Source organism: Equus caballus, chromosome X, assembly GCF_041296265.1.
Source record: "Equus caballus isolate H_3958 breed thoroughbred chromosome X, TB-T2T, whole genome shotgun sequence".
NCBI lineage: Eukaryota > Metazoa > Chordata > Mammalia > Perissodactyla > Equidae > Equus > Equus caballus.
In genome coordinates this window covers 18,695,831-18,701,975 of record NC_091715.1, presented here as the reverse complement: position 1 = coordinate 18,701,975, position 6,145 = coordinate 18,695,831, and positions in this window count along the sequence as shown.

Genomic DNA, 6,145 nt, shown 5'->3' with positions numbered 1-6,145 from the left:
TGATAGGTGAAAAACGACATTCATTAATTGCCATTCTTTGAATTCTACTGAGATTGAACTTAAAAAATTGGTTGTTGTCTTTTTGAATTACCTGGTCAAGTAATTTTGGATATTAGAATCTTAACTCAAAACCTGCTAACTACTGAGAAAGGTTTTTACATAATAGGAACTGGAGGTTTTAATTTTTAATACAGGACTTTAAGAAGATGAGATGGAGCAAACTATGGAGGATAGTAAGTTCTAGATAATTAGTGTTCTGTCTCTCTTTAAGGAATAGTGAACTTTTATCCAGTACCAGCACTGCTACGTGTCTAGCATGGAACTTCCTAAGGTGGGTTGGACGTGGTTTTGTATTGAATGGTCCATGCTTAGATATGCCAGTTTTACTTGAGGCATTAATTACCAAGTTTTTAGCTTTTGCTTAGGTATTTCTTCAATGGGCTGTCTTCAAGGAGAGTGTGTTCATTCATTGGTTTCTTTAGAAGAGTTCACGCTAGTATGCTTTGCACTGTGTCGTGTGCCCATGTGACGCTGTGGATTGTTTCTTGTGGTAAGCCAAATACTCTGTCTACATGTTCCTTTTGCTACCTGCATTCTCTATGATATGATCTGCTTTATCTCATCTCTTTGAAGAGAGCCAGGATCTTGATTCCCGAAGAACTGAAGTCCTCCCCTCCACCCCAGGGAGTTCATTTTATTTTTTTTTTCAATAAGTTTGCGCAGAGAGAAAGATATTTTCTCTTTCTAAAGGCATATTTGGTTTTGTGGGATGGCGGGGCTCACCTGGGAAGTTCTGCTCCATGTGGCATTGGCTGGAGTCACTCAGGCAGCTGTGTTCAGCTGGGAGCTCAGCTGGGGTGGCTGGAGTGGGTGGGGGTTGGCCAGGCCTCTCTGATGGCTGGTTGGATTTCTTAAATGTTGGCTCGAGGGCTCCAAGAGCAGCCGGCTAGATTCCCAGGTCCCAATTATGTCATCCTCCTGCCTCTCAAAGCCATTTTTTTGGAGGGAATGGTCGGTGGTGTCATGGAAGTTGTCAAAGATGAGCAGGATGATTGAGAGGTCGCTGGTAAGAAAAAAGTTTCCAAAAGCGATGGTGCCTAGGGCTGGATGGCAAGGGGCTGAGTTATTCCAAGGGTCCAGCTCTCTTTCCTGGGTGAATTCCTCAGACACTAGTGCTAGTGAGATGCTCTTTCACAAACATTTTATCGACAAATAACATTGGTAAACACTGCATAGGACATCCCTCCTCTGGTATTTTATAGTGCGTATCAGCTTACAAAAGACTCTGAAAAATAGGGCCCAGAAGAACACCTGTTTAACTTTATTGTATTAGCTTTTGTAAAACTTATTTGACCAGAGACCTTTTTTTGGGGTTCATAATACCTATGAACAATCGAACACACCAGGAGTTTTTAGAACTTTTACAACGCTAGGATCATACTCTATATTGTATTCTGTAACATGAACAGGCAGTATAGTATACTGTCCAAGGAGTAAATTGTTTTGCTATGAAGAATCAAATATTAGTATTATGTTTCTTAAATCCAAATTTAGGATGACATTTTAGATCAGACTGACCCTTCCAGCTTGCAAGGGCTGGCAGTCTTGCTTTGGAGTATAATTGCTTGCTGTCACGCTGATGTTTTATAAATTGTTAGCTTGTAACAAGGTGTTTAACTTTACAACAAATTCTGACTAATAATATTTTAGCATTGTGCCCCTTTACAGATGAGAAGAGAGAGGCGAAAGGAAGTGCAGCAGGAGGATTTGCCTCCATTTCCATACGGAGAATACAAGTTTGTGTTACCGATTTCTGTTTCTGGGCAAGAGCCTCAAGCTCACAATCGATGCTTTCACATGAAAACAACTGGGAGTAACTAGGGATTCTCCATTTGGTTATAGGACCCCACGCAACTTGTGTGTCAGTGAAGTGTGGCACAAACTCGGCAGAAAGTCAGTTACAAGATGTCATCATCACAAAATAGAACAATTTTTATATACAGCTAACATATATCAGATTCTTACTAGGTGTCAGGCACTGGGCTAATGACATCAAAATGTATTTTCTCATTTAACCTTACAATCACCCTTTGAGGTCAGTACCATTATTACCCACATTTTGCAAATGAGGAAAGTGAGGCTTAGAGAGGGAAAGTAACCTCCCAAAGCGCACCCTGTAACTGTAGATAGATGGAGTAGACCCGGACTAGGTCTAGAATCTTGGCCCTTTGCCACAATCCATACGTATTTTCTCAGCTGTTATGATAAAGTATTAACTAATGATTATATATATATATATGTATCAGAATACAGTCGGGTCTCAACCATAAGACATGAGAATGGCTGAAATATGTTTGGCATTTGTTTTAATTCTCTCTTAGAATAAAACTTTTGCTACATTTGTGATTGACCCTCTAAATTGACTTGTGAATGTTTTCTACCCCTTGGCAATACAAAATTACTATAAAATAGGTAACAGGAAAGAGGAATTAAAAATAGAGATTTGGCAAGTTCAAAAAGGATTTAAGGGTTGGTTAATCACATTGCTTCTAGATGAAACTGTTGTGTCATGAGATTATTTTGATCTAAGGAGATCAATCTGAGGTGGATTTGGGGGTCCTTTGGTCCAGCAGGTGGGTTTCTGGCAGGCAGTGTGATGTGGGAGAAGCAGTCCTGACCTGAATGTCCACACCTGTGAGGTCTTGCCTACGCCTGCAGCCAGCTGGTTCAGAGGGTAGGGTGGGGGGTTCATCTCTTAAGGTTCTGTTTCTTTCTCCATGAAAGCAGAGGCACTTTTCTCATTCCACAGTCCCCTGATTTAGGCCTATATTCCTTCACTTGATTCAGCTGTTCAGTTAGTGAAATGTTTTAATGAATATATTACATATCAATTTAAAAATCAAGTCTTATTTAAGATGTGAATGCTAAAAAAAAAAATGGAGCCTCAGAATAAAACAGGCCCTTCTGAAAACCATTCAGTAAGCCAAAGGCATTGAGAAATTAATACCACAGAGAAAAGATTATAGTAACCAAAGAAAGGGTAAGGGTATTTTGGTTTTTGTGTCACAGAAATTGTGCACCTTTAATAGAAGGAATAGTATGGCTAAAGCAAATGAACAAAACCATATGGAAGTAAAATGAGAATTACACATGACAAAGTTTTGATATACCAGGCATTTATTGTACCTGATTTTATCTATGTATTTATATCATATATATTTGTAAGAAAAGATTATATGTATATAAATATGTATTTACAACTATGACATGACCCATTAGTGGATCATGAAATTAAGTGGGGTTGTGGCCAACATTACAAAAATTAAAGGTCAGAATGCATCATGCATAGTATTGGTCAGTTGTGTTCAACTTGTTATGCATGTGCATGGCACACACACACATTTACATACGTCCTAGGTCACGATGTAAAACGTACTTCTAACTGGGTCATGGTCACTAATGGAAGGGGTACTCAGCAGAAGTTAAGATGCCTATTTGAGTTATACTTAGTTTTGAATTGGTCTGAATTTTTAAGTTGTTTTTCATCTTTTTTTCTCTAAATTGGATTTGTAAAAAAGAAAAAATGAAAAACCAAACCATTTGAGAGTTAGTTGTTGCTCTTTTAGTTTAGCCTGAAAGTGGGGTGGGCCTCAGGACATGGCAGGTCGCTGTGGAATTTCGGTGTGCCTGGCGCCATCTCGTGGTCTTTGTGTTACAGTGTTACAGTGCAGCCTACTCCCTTTAATAGACGTGATGGGAGCAGGGGATGATTCCTTGCATGAGATTCTGAGGACTAAAAAGTCCCTGAAAGAGCAGTCCACCTCAATCACTGAAAAGCTCAGAACACTGGCAAGGCTTAACTGGGAAATACTCAACAGACGATCGGAAACTTGAAGAGAAGCAGGGAGTTATAGATGTTATGTATATATTAGTGCATGGAAAAGACGTTGTGTGGTGTATTTCATAGAAATTTCGAGTCCCCCCTGACCTATTATTTTGGATAAGCTCCTACTGCCATGTGACAGTCTGTCCTGCTGCACAGGCAGCTACTGAACTATACTGGTCCCCTCTTTTCCTTAATCTGTTGGCAGCCAGCTGTAGAGAAGGGTTTCTCAACCTCACCACTACTGACATCTTGGGCCAGATCATTCATTGTTGTGGGGGCTGTCCTGTGCACTGTAGGATGTTGATCTGCCCACTAGATGCCAGTAGCAGTCCCACAGCTGTGACAACCAAAACATCTCCAGACATTACAACGTCCCTTGAGGGCAAATGGTCCCCGATTGGGAAGCACTGCTGTAGATTATGGCAGGTCAGCGTGTTACGGGAATAGGTCTCCTGTAGCTGCAGCCAGTCAGGCCTGGGGCCCGCCCTCTCCAGCGGGGCAGAGGGCTCTCCTTTATGAACACTCTTTTCCCAGTCTTCTGTAAATGGCCACATGAGATCACCCTTATAATTTTGGACCTGTGGACTTTCAGAAGTCAGCTATTTGGAAGGGAGAGTTTATAAAAGGCACTGAGAAGGAGTACATTTAATGCTATTTTTTATTCATAGGCTATTTACATTACCCAGTTAATATGACAGTCATAAGTCAGGATGTATTTTCACTTATTCTTAGGTACCTAGAAATTACTATACTATCAGCACCTGCTTCAGTAATCAAATACTAAGCTCCTTGAGGGCAGAAATTTGTCTTTGGTTACTGATTTTGCTAAGTGTTTAGAGTATGTGATCAATAGTTGCGGAATGTTGAATGAAACATTGACTGGGTTTTTTGAATGGATCTAAAAATAGCTGTCCTCCTTGTAAACATACTTAAAATGAACGTCAGGCTAGAAAAGCTTCAAAGAATGGAAACTATATCAAAAAGATACAGGCTTATTCATGAGTGAAAAATCTGTACTTCTCAGATTGGAAAGAGAAAATCTGAGAATAGGATTCCAATTGTATTGGAAGTATTGACAAGATTATCAAAACCTATTTGAACATCAAAGTACTAGCAGTCTTCAACTTTACTAATAGGTTGGCCTCTAAAATTTCAACTGTAAGCTAGCACTTGGAGCCTATTTTGCTGTAGCAAAGGGATCTAAGTTGCAGTTGGATTCCTATGTCCATGTCCAAATGCCTGTTGCTAATCATGTGCCATTTATGACAGAACTCAGAGTTCCAGCCAAGAGGCCAGTAATAATGCCCCCAGTTCAAGTGACGGCTTCCCCCAGGGTTAGGGGCTTTTTGCAAGTGATGAGAGAGGATTAGCATGGAAGACAGAATGAGGCAAATTCTCGAGTACCACATCCCTTAACCACATGGCTCGTCTATAGATAATTACAATAAAGTCACTGCCATATTGGGGCGGTGAATGGGGTGAAGTAGCACTGGAGTTGAGCTTTATATATGGTCATTTGTGAAGAGCTAGCTACATACGTTTAGGGATTCAACTTCTGTTAAAATACATGTAAACATATAAGTTGTTACTTATAAATTTGGTACAAGTTGAAAACGTGAATTTAGAGAAAAAGGGAGGCAGTCCAAAGGGATTTTTCTTTTTAAAGATTGGCACCTGAGCTAACAACGGTTGCCAATCTTCCTTTATTTTCTGCTTTTTCTCCCTAAGTCCCCCCAGTACATAGTTGTATATTTTTTCAGTTGTGGGTCCTTCTAGTTGTGGCGTGTGGGACGCCACCTCAGCGTGGCCTGACAAGGGGTGCCATGTCCGCGCCCAGGATCCAAACCAGCGAAACCTCGGGCTGCCCAAGCGGAGCACGCGAACTTAACCACTCGGCCACGGGGTCGGCCCCTCCAAAGGGCTTTATGTTGTACACAGCAGTGAGCTCTGGGGTCAGCTGTCCGTACCAGATACCATGGAAGGTGACTATGCTCACAGCTTATTCTCTCCTGCCACCCTCAAAGGCACAGAGAGGGGAGCCACAGTGGAGTGTTAGGAGCCCAGAAACTAGAATTAGCCTGTCTGGGTTCAGAGTCTGATTCTACCTTTGCTCGCCAGCTCTGTGACTTTGGGTAAGTAATTTATCTGAGCTTCAGTTAAATAAAGAACTCAAAGAGTTGCTGTGAGGATTAAATGGAACAATGCAGCTACGCTGCCTAACACAACGCCTGGCAGATGGCATGTGCTCCATAAATGTTA